We start from the raw sequence: 15,570 nt of genomic DNA on the forward strand, positions 1-15,570 counted from the left end.
AAACCCACTAGATGTTGCCAATGAAATTGGCAATCATCTGGTCCGTATTTCTCAGGGACTCCATCTATGCCCCTCATTTCTTTCCTCAAAGTCTGCCAGAGAGTTAGCACCCTTGGACTTTTCTTCTCTCAGAGAAGAACAGTATAATGTGCCTTTTACACTTCAAGAACTGGAGGCAACACTCTCAGCTTGTCGATCATCGGCAGCTGGGCCCGACGACATTCATATTCGTATGCTACAACATTTACATCAGTCAGCCCTTGCAGTCCTATTACGCCTTTACAATCTTATTTGGTCACAAGGAGTTCTTCCACAGCTGTGGAAATCCGCCATTGTTCTCCCTTTCCGCAAACCAGGCACTACGGGACATGAAACCTCCCACTATCGTCCCATTGCTCTTACCAGTGCAGTTTGCAAAGTAATGGAACGTCTAGTAAATAGACGTTTAGTGTGGTATTTAGAGACACACAACAGTCTCTCCACTCGTCAATATGGCTTTCGTAAGGGACGTTCTACCATAGACCCCTTACTGCGCTTGGATACGTATGTTCGTAATGCCTTTGCGAATAACCACTCAGTTATTGCCATATTTTTTGATCTTGAGAAGGCATATGACACAACTTGGAGGTATAATATTTTAGCCCAAGCCCACTCCTTAGGCCTTCGAGGCAATCTACCATCCTTCCTTAAGAACTTTTTAACTGACAGGCATTTCCGTGTTCGGGTTAATAATGTGCTCTCCCCGGACTTTATCCAAGCTGAAGGTGTCCCCCAGGGATGTGTTCTGAGCACAACACTTTTTCTCCTTGCTATTAATGATTTGGCCTCTAGTCTTCCATCAAATATTTGGTCATCACTCTATGTTGATGACTTCGCTATTGCCTGTGCAGGCGCTGACTGTCACCTCCTTACAGTTTCTCTCCAGCATGCAGTCGACCGTGTTTCCAATTGGGCCACCACACATGGGTTTAAATTTTCCAGCACTAAAACCCACCAAATCACTTTCACTAGACGCTCTGTCATCTCTGATCATCCTTTGTACCTCTATGGCTCACGTATCCCTGAACGTGATACAGTCAAGTTTCTGGGCCTCCTCTTTGATCGTAGGTTATCCTGGAAACCTCACATTACCTCTCTGAAGGCAACTTGTCACAGCCGGCTGAACCTTCTTAAAACCCTTGCTCATCTTTCGTGGGGAGCTGATCGTCGAACCCTCCTTCACCTACATTCCACCCTTATTTTATCGAAACTTGATTATGGTGACCAGATCTATTCAGCGGCATCTCCTGCTACTCTCTCTAGCCTTAACCCCATTCATCACCAAGGATTACGTTTATGCCTTGGTGCTTTTCGCTCTTCCCCTGTCGAAAGCCTCTATGCAGAAGCGAACGTTCCATCCTTATCCGATCGCCGTGATGCCCATTGCCTGCGCTACTATGTACGCTCTCATGATCTCCGCAATCCTTCCATTTATAGAATGGTCACTGATATTAGTAGACATTCTTTATTTGTTCGCCGCCCCTGCTTACTCCGTCCCTTCTCTCTTCGCCTTCATTCGCTCTTGTCTTCTCTTCAACTACCACCTTTCTATGTACATGTAGCATCACACTTTTCCCTACCCCCCTGGGAAGTTCCAGCTGTTCGAGTCTGTTCTTTCTCCCTCCCTTGCTCGAAAGCCCAACTGTCTACGGTCGCTTCCCGCTCTCTTTTTCTTGACCACTTTCACTCTCATTCTCATGCCATTGCTGTGTACACAGATGGCTCTAAGTCTTCTGACGGCGTAGGATTCGCAGCAGTGTTTCCGGACAGCGTCGTACAAGGGCATTTACTATCTTCAGCTAGTATTTTTACTGCTGAATTATATGCCATCCTTACAGCACTTATCCGTATTGCATCTATGCCTGTGTCATCATTTGTGGTTGTCTCAGACTCCCTTAGTGCTTTACAGGCTATACAAAAATTTGATACACCTCACCCCTTAGTCCTCCGTATCCAACTTTGGCTACGCCGCATCTTTACTAAGCATAAAGATATTGTTTTTTGTTGGGTCCCTGGTCATGTTGACGTACAGGGCAATGAACAGGCAGACACTGCTGCGCGGTCAGCAGTACATGACCTACCAGTTTCTTATAGAGGTATTCCATGTACGGACTATTTTGCTGTAATATCTTCCCACCTTCACACCCGTTGGCAACAACGTTGGTCTACTATGCTCGGCAACAAACTTCAGTCTATTAAACCGAGTATAGGTTACTGGCCGTCTTCTTATCACCAGTGTCGAGGTTGGGAGACTACTCTCTCCCGTCTTCGCATTGGCCATACTCGTCTTACTCATGGATATCTCATGGAGAGGCGTCTTGCTCCTCTCTGTGAGAATTGCCAAGCTCCATTATCAGTCAGCCACATTCTGTTGGACTGCCCACTTTATCAACGAGCACGCAGAATTTACCTCTGTCGTCGTCTTCGCCCCGCTGCTCTCTCTTTACCTTCCCTTCTCGCTGATGGACCCACCTTTCATCCGGACTCTCTCATTGACTTTTTGACAACGACTGACTTACTCCACAAATTTTGATACGTTCAGCCCTTTCTACTTGTATCTCTTGCTACCCTCTACCCCCGTACTATCCCCTGCCCCGCTGTTTTCTGTAACCTGCTGATCATCCCCCCTCCCTTCTGCCATCCAATTCCCTTGCTTCCTTCCCTACCCTGCAGCGCTGTATAGCCCTTGTGGCTTAGCGCTTCTTTTTGATTATAATAATAATATTGTGCACCCCATATCCATCCTGTGGACAGTAGCGCAAGAGCATGAATGAGCATAAATGCCTCCCATTCCCCCAGATGCTATCTGACCCTCATGAATGTTAATAATAATAATAGTGAAATAGAACCCTTGTTAAATAGTTTGTACTCTGACTGGACTGCTTGTGCCTTAAATGTGCAAGATAGAAAGTAATTTCTACAAATATCTTACATTCAGTAGACACTAATATTTCCTTTTCAATATAGGAGGCCTGGCCTGGTCCTGAGACCAGACCACAGTTAGTGAAAATCAGTGGTGGTGTCAAGGGAGTGCTTGGGAGGGGCGCTTCAGTCACTCCAAAAAAAATCCCACAGCCCCCACATAAAAATATTAATAATAATACTGCTTCAAGCAGATAGCCACTAATAAGCCTTCCTCTTCTCCAGTATGGAAATTCTTGAAATCATTAATAGATAAGAGTGTGAGAATTTATTGAGTTCAAGAAATCCCACAGGGCCATTGTAATAAACCGTAGAGGCTTTAACCCGTTAACTGTCCAAACGTAGATCTACGTTCTTACCGCTAGTGCTCCAAACGTAGATCTATGTTTTATTTTTCCTGGCTTCAAATTTGGCGCAATAGGCCTGAGCGGCCTAGACATGAGAAAATAGGTTGTGGTGGGTGGACAAACAAACGATGGCGCAGCACCCCTGTCTGCCATATGCTGCTTCCACTCCTGTCCCTCCTCCTGCTCCCCCTCACCCCATGCCACAGGTCCACCCTGCACCATGTGACTGTGAGTGGAACTAGACAAAGTATATTCATGTCACAGCCTTTTGATTTTCATGCAAGTGGCAGTGGCATCCTTCCAGAATGTCCCATAACGATTGAGTCTACAGAGTTAGACTTTTTCCAGTTATACTTTGACAAGCCTCTAATGAATTTGATTGTGACCCAGGCGAACAATTATTACCGCTTATATCATGGACAACACAGAGGTTGCAGAATTGTCACGGCTGCGTAGGTGGAAAGATACAACTGTGGCTGAAATGTATTTATTCCTAGCCACTGTCATGCTTATGCCACATACATATAAGCAAAATATAGCACATTACTGGTCCACAGACTACTTCGTTAATACTCCTGTCTTCCGTGATCTCCTTTCCTGCAACAGATTCGCTCTGTTGCTACGAATGTTGCACTTCTCAGACAAGAATAGGACCAACATAAATGACCTTTTATACAAAATTCGGGAATTTATTTATGTGAAGCAGAAATTCAGTGCATACTTTTATCCCTTCAGAAACATTGTTATCAATGAGTCCTTGATTCTGTTCAAGGGATGCCTGTCATTCAAGCAATATATACCGAGTAAACGTAATCGCTTTGGTATAAAACTTTCTGTTATGTGTGACTGTGAGAGTGGCATAGTGTTGGATGTCATTGTCTACACTCGATGATGACAAACAGATGTTGGGCATTTCTGGTGATGTTGTTTTTAAGATGATGGAACCATACTTCGGCAAGGGTCAGACATTGTTCACAGACAACTGGTATACAAGCCCTATGCTTGCTGATTTCCTATGTGTGAACAATACTGATATATATGTAGAACAGTGTGAGGAAGAGTCAATTGTGAGTGTGAGGGAAGTTCGTGAGGCAGTAGGTAAAATGAAAGGGGGTAAGGCAGCCGGGATTGATGGGATAAAGATAGAAATGTTAAAAGCAGGTGGGGATATAGTTTTGGAGTGGTTGGGGCAATTATTTAATAAATGTATGGAAGAGGGTAAATGACATGCCCATGCACTCTGCCCCAGGGCCAGACTCATGGAACTCCGTGTTCATCAAGAACTGCAAGAAGCCCCTATCACGAGTTTTTACCATCCTATGGAGAGGGAGCATGGACACTGGGGTCGTCCCACAGTTACTAAAGACAACAGACAGCCCCACTCCACAAAGGGGGCAGTAAAGCAATAGCAAAGAACTACAGACCGATAGCACTAACATCCCATATCATAAAAATCTTTGAAAGGGTCCTAAGAAGCAAGATCACCACCCATCTAGAAACCCATCAATTACACAACCCAGGGCAACATGGGTTTAGAACAGGTCGCTCCTGTCTGTCTCAACTATTGGATCACTACGACAAGGTCCTAGATGCACTAGAAGACAAAAAGAATGCAGATGTAATATATACAGACTTTGCAAAAGCTTTCGACAAGTGTGACCATGGTGTAATAGCGCTCAAAATGCGTGCTAAAGGAATAACAGGAAAAGTCGGTCGATGGATCTATAATTTCCTCACTAACAGGACACAGAGAGTAGTCGTCAACAGAGTAAAGTCCGAGGCAGGCACGGTGAAAAGCTCTGTTCCACAAGGCACAGTACTCGCTCCCATCTTGTTCCTCATCCTCATATCCGACATAGACAAGGATGTCAGCCACAGCACCGTGTCTTCCTTTGCAGATGACACCCGAATCTGCATGACAGTGTCTTCCATTGCAGACACTGCAAGGCTCCAGGCGGACATCAACCAAATCTTTCAGTGGGCTGCAGAAAACAGTATGAAGTTTAACGATGAGAAATTTCAATTACTCAGATATGGTAAACACGAGGAAATTAAATCTTCATCAGAGTACAAAACAAATTCTGGCCACAAAATAGAGCGAAACACCAACGTCAAAGACCTGGGAGTGATCATGTCGGAGGATCTCACCTTCAAGGACCATAACATTGTATCAATCGCATCTGCTAGAAAAATGACAGGATGGATAATGAGAACCTTCAAAACTAGGGATGCCAAGCCCATGACACTCTTCAGGTCACTCGTTCTATCTAGGCTGGAATATTGCTGCACACTAACAGCACCTTTCAAGGCAGGTGAAATTGCTGACCTAGAAAATGTACAGAGAACCTTCACGGCACGCATAACAGAGATAAAACACCTCAATTACTGGGAGCGCTTGAGGTTCCTGAACCTGTATTCAATGGAACGCAGGCGGGAGAGATACATGATTATATACACCTTGAAAATCCTAGAAGGACTAGTACTGAACTTGCACACGAAAATCACTCACTACGAAAGCAAAAGACTTGGCAGACGATGCAACATCCCCCAATGAAAAGCAGGGGTGTCACTAGCACGTTAAGAGACCATACAATAAGTGTCAGGGGCCCGAGACTGTTCAACTGTCTCCCAGCATACATAAGGGGGATCACCAACAGACCCCTGGCAGTCTTCAAGCTGGCACTGGACAAGCACCTAAAGTCGGTTCCTGACCAGCCGGGCTGTGGCTCGTACGTTGGTTTGCATGCAGCCAGCAGTAACAGCCTGGTTGATCAGGCTCTGATCCACCAGGGGGCCTGGTCACAGACCGGGCCGCGGGGGCGTTGACCCCCGGAACTCTCTCCAGGTAAACTCTAGACTGTAAACAGATGGGGTTGTAGGCACCCTTATAAGCACAATAAATATAAAACAAACTCCAGGAGCGTACTCCGGTAAGCTGTCCTGATATAAAAGTACAGTTAGAAATAGAAATACAGATAGCTAGAGCTTTACTTAAAGAGGTTATTAATAGAGTATTCAAGAGGTTGCTAGTAGAATTACAGTAAATCAACCATTCAAATCATTATGAAGCTGTGTGTAGTCTGCAATAAATCAAACAAACGGGCTTCCACATGGATAAATTGTCATTTTTGTGGAAATTGGTGTCACGCCCCTTGTGCAGATATCCAAGAAATAGCTACAAGCAGTATTAAAACAGGGAAGTGTTTTTGGGTATGCCCAAAGGAGATAAATCTGTGGACTAAAATCACAAGGGTATTAAAAGAGGATAACATCAAAGCTGCTTTCATAGACAACCTGGAAGCTTTCTACAACAGATGGGAACATAAAAAGTCTGGGCTGAATGGTACTGCCCTTGATACTGGCCATGTAGTCAGAAACTGTAAGGCTGGAGGTGATGTCCTGGTAGTCAGTAAATGTGGGGCTGATAGTGCTGTCCTGGGAGACAGTAATGGTGAAGCTGGAGGTGCTGTCCTGGCAGACAGTAATGGTGAAGCTGGAGGTGCTGTCCTGGGAGACAGAAATGGAGAAGCTGGAGGTGCTGTCCTGGGAGACAGTAATGGTGAAGCTGGAGATGCTGTCCTGGGAGACAGTAATGGTGAAGTTGGAGATGCCGTCCTGGGAGACAGTAATGGTGAAGCTGGAGGTGCTGTCCTGGGAGACAGTAATGGTGAAGCTGGAGATTTTGTCCAGGTAGTCGGGAATTATAAGCACTGTCTGGAAAATCTTCCAGCTCCTGCACCCAACATCTTGCTCCTGGGATTTTTCAACTTAAGGCACCTAAAATGGAGGAATATAGCAAATAATATTGTTGCAGTAATAACACCAGGAGGCAGCTCTGATGACCCAGGGCCAGACTCATGGAACTCTGTGTTCATCAAGAACTGCAAGAAGCCCCTATCACGAGCCTTTTCCATCCTATGGAGAGGGAGCATGGACACGGGGGTCGTCCCTCAGTTACTAAAAACAACAGACATAGCCCCACTCCACAAAGGGGGCAGTAAAGCAACAGCAAAGAACTACAGACCAATAGCACTAACATCCCATATCATAAAAATCTTTGAAAGGGTCCTAAGAAGCAAGATCACCACCCATCTAGAAACCCATCAGTTACACAACCCAGGACAACATGGGTTTAGAACAGGTCGCTCCTGTCTGTCTCAACTATTGGATCACTACGACAAGGTCCTAAATGCACTAGAAGACAAAAAGAATGCAGATGTAATATATACAGACTTTGCAAAAGCCTTCGACAAGTGTGACCATGGCGTAATAGCGCACAAAATGCGTGCTAAAGGAATAACAGGAAAAGTCGGTCGATGGATCTATAATTTCCTCACTAACAGAACACAGAGAGTAGTCGTCAACAGAGTAAAGTCCGAGGCAGCTACGGTGAAAAGCTCTGTTCCACAAGGCACAGTACTAGCTCCCATCTTGTTCCTCATCCTCATATCCGACATAGACAAGGATGTCAGCCACAGCACCGTGTCTTCCTTTGCAGATGACACCCGAATCTGCATGACAGTGTCTTCCATTGCAGACACTGCAAGGCTCCAGGCGGACATCAACCAAATCTTTCAGTGGGCTGCAGAAAACAATATGAAGTTCAACGATGAGAAATTTCAATTACTCAGATATGGTAAACATGAGGAAATTAAATCTTCATCAGAGTACAAAACAAATCCTGGCCACAAAATAGGGCGAAACACCAACGTCAAAGACCTGGGAGTGATTATGTCGGAGGATCTCACCTTCAAGGACCATAACATTGTATCAATCGCATCTGCTAGAAAAATGACAGGATGGATAATGAGAACCTTCAAAACTAGGGAGGCCAAGCCCATGATGACACTCTTCAGGTCACTTGTTCTATCTAGGCTGGAATATTGCTGCACTCTAACAGCACCTTTCAAGGCAGGTGAAATTGCCGACCTAGAAAATGTACAGAGAACTTTCACGGCGCGCATAACGGAGATAAAACACCTCAATTACTGGGAGCGCTTGAGGTTTCTAAACCTGTATTCCCTGGAACACAGGAGGGAGAGAGACATGATTATATACACCTGGAAAATCCTAGAGGGACTAGTACCGAACTTGCACACGAAAATCACTCACTACGAAAGCAAAAGACTTGGCAGACGATGCACCATCCCCCCAATGAAAAGCAGGGGTGTCACTAGCACGTTAAGAGACCATACAATAAGTGTCAGGGGCCCGAGACTGTTCAACTGCCTCCCAGCACACATAAGGGGGATTACCAACAGACCCCTGGCAGTCTTCAAGCTGGCACTGGACAAGCACCTAAAGTCAGTTCCTGATCAGCCGGGCTGTGGCTCGTACGTTGGTTTGCGTGCAGCCAGCAGGACCTCCAAGTGTAGTGGTCCACTAGCAGTGACTATGCACATCTGCAGACATGGGAAATCCAGATGAGGGCCGCGGGGGCGTCAGATTTTGCGCTGACCCCCTGGAAACCGGGCCGCTGGGGGGCTCTCTCCAGGTAAACTCCCAACATCTTGCTCCTGGGGGATTTCAACTTAAGGCACCTAAAATGGAGGAATACATCAAATAATATTGTTGCAGTAATAACACCAGGAGGCAGCTCTGATGAAAACTCACACTCACATGAGCTTTTAAATCTCTGCACAAAATTCAATTTAAACCAGCAAATAATAGAGCCTACTAGAATGGAGAATACACTAGACCTCATCTTCACTAACAATGATGATCTGATAAGAAATGTCACCATATCAAAAACAATATACTCAGATCACAACATAATTGAGGTTCAGACATGTATGCGCAGAGCCCCAGACCGACAAAATGAGATTAGTCACGAGGGAGCATTCACCAAATTCAACTTCAATAACAAAAACATAAAGTGGGACCAAGTAAACAAAGTCCTAACCGATATAAGCTGGGAAGATATACTAAGCAACACAGACCCCAACTTATGCCTAGAACAGATTAACTTGGTGGCACTCGATGTATGCACAAGACTTATTCCTTTAAGAAAAAGGAGGAGTAGATGCAAAATAGAAAGAGACAGGCGCTCTCTTTACAGGCGACGGAAAAGAATAACAGAGCGGCTAAAAGAGGTCAATCTATCTGAAATGCGTAAGGAGACACTGGTCAGAGAAATAGCAAACATCGAACTTAAGCTAAAGGAATCTTATAGGAGTCAGGAATCGCGGGAAGAACTAAAAGCCATAAATAAAATCGAAAGAAACCCAAAGTATTTCTTCTCCTATGTCAAATCAAAGTCGAGAACAACGTCCAGTATTGGGCCCTTACTTAAACAAGATGGGTCCTACACAGATGACAGCAAGGAAATGAGTAAGCTACTCAAGTCCCAATATGACTCAGTTTTTAGCAAGCCACTAACCAGACTGAGAGTCGAAGATCAAAATGAATTTTTTATTGGAGAGCCACAGAATTTGGTTAACACAAGCCTATCTGATGTTATCCTGACGCCAAATGACTTCGAACAGGCGATAAATGACATGCCCATGCACTCTGCCCCAGGGCCAGACTCGTGGAACTCCGTGTTCATCAAGAACTGCAAGAAGCCCCTATCACGAGCCTTTACCATCCTATGGAGAGGGAGCATGGACACGGGGGTCGTCCCACAGTTGCTAAAAACAACAGACATAGCCCCACTCCACAAGTGGGCAGTAAAGCAACAGCAAAGAACTACAGACCGATAGCACTAACATCCCATATCATAAAAATCTTTGAAAGAGTCCTAAGAAGAGTCCTAAGAAGCAAGATCACCACGCATCTAGAAACCCATCAGTTACACAACCCAGGGCAACATGGGTTTAGAACAGGTCGCTCCTGTCTGTGTCAACTATTGGACCACTACGACAAGGTCCTAAATGCACTAGAAGACAAAAAGAATGCAGATGTAATATATACAGACTTTGCAAAAGCCTTCGACAAGTGTGACCATGGCGTAATAGCGCACAAAATGCGTGCTAAAGGAATAACAGGAAAAGTCGGTCGATGGATCTATAATTTCCTCACTAACAGAACACAGAGAGTAGTCGTCAACAGAGTAAAGTCCGAGGCAACTACGGTGAAAAGCTCTGTTCCACAAGGCACAGTACTCGCTCCCATCTTGTTCCTCATCCTTATATCCGACATAGACAAGGATGTCAGCCACAGCACCGTGTCTTCCTTTGCAGATGACACCCGAATCTGCATGACAGTGTCTTCCATTGCAGACACTGCAAAGCTCCAGGCAGACATCAACCAAATCTTTCAGTGGGCTGCAGAAAACAATATGAAGTTCAACGATGAGAAATTTCAATTACTCAGATATGGTAAACATGAGGAAATTAAATCTTCATCAGAGTACAAAACAAATTCTGGCCACAAAATAGAGCGAAACACCAACGTCAAAGACCTGGGAGTGATCATGTCGGAGGATCTCACCTTCAAGGACCATAACATTGTATCAATCGCATCTGCTAGAAAAATGACAGGATGGATAATGAGAACCTTCAAAACTAGGGAGGCCAAGCCCATGATGACACTCTTCAGGTCACTTGTTCTATCTAGGCTGGAATATTGCTACAAGGCAGGTGAAATTGCCGACCTAGAAAATGTACAGAGAACTTTCACGGCGCGCATAACGGAGATAAAACACCTCAATTATTGGGAGCGCTTGAGGTTCCTAAACCTGTATTCCCTGGAACGCAGGAGGGAGAGATACATGATTATATACACCTGGAAAATCCTAGAGGGACTAGTACCGAACTTGCACACGAAAATCACCCACTACGAAAGCAAAAGACTTGGCAGACGATGCACCATCCCCCCAATGAAAAGCAGGGGTGTCACTAGCACGTTAAGAGACCATACAATAAGTGTCAGGGGCCCGAGACTGTTCAACTGCCTCCCAGCACACATAAGGGGGATTACCAACAGACCCCTGGCAGTCTTCAAGCTGGCACTGGACAAGCACCTAAAGTCAGTTCCGGATCAGCCGGGCTGTGGCTCGTATGTTGGTTTGCGTGCAGCCAGCAGCAACAGCCTGGTTGATCAGGCTCTGATCCACCAGGAGGCCTGGTCTCAGACCGGGCCGCGGGGGCGTTGACCCCCGGAACTCTCTCCAGGTAAACTCCAGTCCTAAGAAGCAAGCTCACCACCCATCTAGAAACCCATCAGTTACACAACCCAGGGCAACATGGGTTTAGAACAGGTCGCTCCTGTCTGTCTCAACTATTGGATCACTACGACAAGGTCCTAAATGCACTAGAAGACAAAAAGAATGCAGATGTAATATATACAGACTTTGTAAAAGCCTTCGACAAGTGTGACCATGGCGTAATAGCGCACAAAATGCGTGCTAAAGGAATAACAGGAAAAGTCGGTCGATGGATCTATAATTTCCTCACTAACAGAACACAGAGAGTAGTCGTCAACAGAGTAAAGTCCGAGGCAGGCACGGTGAAAAGCTCTGTTCCACAAGGCACAGTACTCGCTCCCATCTTGTTCCTCATCCTCATATCTGACATAGACAAGGATGTCAGCCACAGAACCGTGTCTTCCTTTGCAGATGACACCCGAATCTGCATGACAGTGTCTTCCATTGCAGACACTGCAAGGCTCCAGGCGGACATCAACCAAATTTTTCAGTGGGCTGCAGAAAACAATATGAAGTTCAACGATGAGAAATTTCAATTACTCAGATATGGTAAACACGAGGAAATTAAATCTTCATCAGAGTACAAAACAAATTCTGGCCACAAAATAGAGCGAAACACCAACGTCAAAGACCTGGGAGTGATCATGTCGGAGGATGTCACCTTCAAGGACCATAACATTGTATCAATCGCATCTGCTAGAAAAATGACAGGATGGATAATGAGAACCTTCAAAACGAGGGATGCCAAGCCCATGATGACACTCTTCAGGTCACTTGTTCTATCTAGGCTGGAATATTGCTGCACACTAACAGCATCTTTCATGGCAGGTGAAATTGCTGACCTAGAAAATGTACAGAGAACCTTCACGGCGTGCATAATGGAGATAAAACACCTCAATTACTGGGAGCACTTGAGGTTCCTGAACCTGTATTCCCTGGAACGCAGGCGGGAGAGATACATGATTATATACACCTGGAAAATCCTAGAGGGACTAGTACCGAACTTGCACACGAAAATCACTCACTACGAAAGCAAAAGACTTGGCAGACGATGCAACATCCCCCCAATGAAAAGCAGGGGTGTCACTAGCACGTTAAGAGACAATACAATAAGTGTCAGGGGCCCGAGACTGTTCAACTGCCTCCCAGCATACATAAGGGGGATTACCAACAGACCCCTGGCAGTCTTCAAGCTGGCACTGGACAAGCACCTAAAGTCGGTTCCTGATCAGCCGGGCTGTGGCTCGTACGTTGGTTTGCATGCAGCCAGCAGTAACAGCCTGGTTGATCAGACTCTGATCCACCAGGAGGCCTGGTCACAGACCGGGCCGCGGGGGCGTTGACCCCCGGAACTCTCTCCAGGTAATCTCCAGGTACCTAGGGATTGGCAGAGAGCATGCATAGTTCCTTTGTATAAAGGCAAAGGGACAAAAGAGAGTGCAAAAATTATAGGGGGATAAGTCTGTTGAGTATACCTGGTAAAGTGTATGGTAGAGTTATTACTGAAAGAATTGAGAGTAAGACGGACAATAGGATAGCAGATGAACAAGGAGACTTTAGGAAGGGTAGGGGGTTTACCTGGAGTTTACCTGGAGAGAGTTTCGGGGGTCAACGCCCCCGCGGCCCGGTCCGTGACCAGGCCTCCTGGTGGATCAGAGTCTGATCAACCAGGCTGTTACTGCTGGCTGCATGCAAACCAACGTACGAGCCACAGCCCGGCTGATCAGGAACCGACTTTAGGTGCTTGTCCAGTGCCAGCTTGAAGACTGCCAGGGGTCTGTTGGTGTGTGGACCAGGTGTTTACAGTGAAACATATAAGTGAACAGTATTTAGATAAGGCTAAAGAGGTCTTTGTGGCATTTATGGATTTGGAAAAGGCGTATGACAAGGTGGATAGGGGGGCAATGTGGCAGATGTTGCAGGTGTATGGTGTAGGAGGTAGGCTCCTGAAAGCAGTGAAGAGTTTTTATGAGGATAGTGAGGCTCAAGTTAGAGTGTGTAGAAAAGAGGGAGGTTATTTCCCAGTAAAAGTAGGCCTTAGACAAGGATGTGTGATGTCACCGTGGTTGTTTAATATATTTATAGATGGGGTTGTAAGAGACGTAAATGCGAGGGTCTTGGCAAGAGGCGTGGAGCTAAAAGATAAAGAATCACGCATAAAGTGGGAGTTGTCACAGTTGCTCTTTGCTGATGACACTGTGCTCTTGGGAGATTCTGAAGAGAAGTTGCAGAGGTTGGTGGATGAATTTGGTAGGGTTTACCTGGAGAGAGAGAGTTCCGGGGGTCAACGCCCCCACGGCCCGGTCTGTGACCAGGCAAAAGAAGAAAATTAAAAGTGAATACAGGAAAGAGTAAGGTTATTAGGATAAAAGGATTAGGTGATGAAAGATTGGATATCAGACTGGAGGGAGAGAGTATGGAGGAGGTGAATGTATTCAGATATTTGGGAGTGGACGTGTCAGCGGATGGGTCTATGAAAGATGAGGTGAATCATAGAATTGATGAGGGGGAAAGAGTGAGCGGTGCACTTAGGAGTCTGTGGAGACAAAGAAATTTGTCCTTGGAGGCAAAGAGGGGAATGTATGAGAGTGTAGTTTTACCAACGCTTTTGTATGGGTGTGAAGCATGGATGATGAATGTTGCAGCGAGGAGAGGGCTGGAGGCAGTGGAGATGTCATGTCTGAGGGCAATGTGTGGTGTGAATATAATGCAGAGAATTCGTAGTTTGGAAGTTAGGAGGAGGTGCGGGATTACCAAAACTGTTGTCCAGAGGGCTGAGGAAGGGTTGTTGAGGTGGTTCGGACATGTAGAGAGAATGGAGCGAAACAGAATGACTTCAGGAGTGTATCAGTCTGTAGTGGAAGGAAGGCGGGGTAGGGGTCGGCCTAGGAAAGGTTGGAGGGAGGGGGTAAAGGAGGTTTTGTGTGCGAGGGGCTTGGACTTCCAGCAGGCATGCGTGAGCATGTTTGATAGGAGTGAATGGAGACAAATGGTTTTCAATACTTGACGTGCTGTTGGAGTGTGAGCAAAGTAACATTTATGAAGGGATTCAGGGAAACCGGCAGGCCGGACTTGAGTCCTGGAGATGGGAAGTACAGTGCCTGCACTCTGAAGGAGGGGTGTTAATGTTGCAGTTTAAAAACTGTAGTGTAAAGCACCCTTCTGGCAAGACAGTGATGGAGTGAATGATGGTGAAAGTTTTTCTTTTTTCGGGCCACCCTGCCTTGGTGGGAATCGGCCAGTGTGTTAATAATAAAAAAATAATGTGGAACAGTGTGAAGGAATACAAAAGATATGCCAAGGTTCAGTGGAGGCAGTGTTGATTGTGCAGTGCAAGAAGCATTTCATGCCAATGACATCATGGCACTGGTGTGGCATGACAAACGGGACATGACATTGCTGTCAATCATCCACAGAAACGAGATGGTACAAAGTGAACAGGGACACCAATGAATTTATTGTCAAGCCAGCTGTTGTGGTCGACTACACAAACAATATGCAACTAGCTGACAAGCGTCATATGATGATAAGGTTCGTTGACTGTGTGCGTAGGAGTTGCAGAGTCACTTGTTTGCACAGAACTGCTTAATGCCTCAAATGACGTAGTGGAAGTTTTAGCAGTAAAGGTCGAGAACCAAAACCTAGTCATTGTGGTAGTCTAAAAGCCTCCGGATGCAACATCCCAGCAATTCCAGGAACAGCTGTTAAAAATTGACCACTGTCTGGAAAATCTTCCAGCTCCTGCACCCAACATCTTGCTCCTGGGGGATTTCAACTTAAGGCACCTAAAATGGAGGAATATAGCAAATAATATTGTTGCAGTAATAACACCAGGAGGCAGCTCTGATGAAAACTCACACTCACACGAGCTTTTAAATCTCTGCACAAAATTCAATTTAAACCAGCAAATAATAGAGGCTACAATACTGGAGAATACACTAGACCTCATCTTCACTAACAATGATGATCTGATAAGAAATGTCACCATATCAAAAACAATATACTCAGATCACAACATAATTGAGGTTCAGACATGTATGCATGGAGCCCCAGACCGACAAAATGAGACTAGTCACGAGGGAGCATTCACCAAATTCAACTTCAATAACAAAAACA

The sequence above is a fragment of the Cherax quadricarinatus genome, chromosome 2, assembly GCF_038502225.1.
Source record: "Cherax quadricarinatus isolate ZL_2023a chromosome 2, ASM3850222v1, whole genome shotgun sequence".
In the NCBI taxonomy this organism is placed as follows: domain Eukaryota; kingdom Metazoa; phylum Arthropoda; class Malacostraca; order Decapoda; family Parastacidae; genus Cherax; species Cherax quadricarinatus.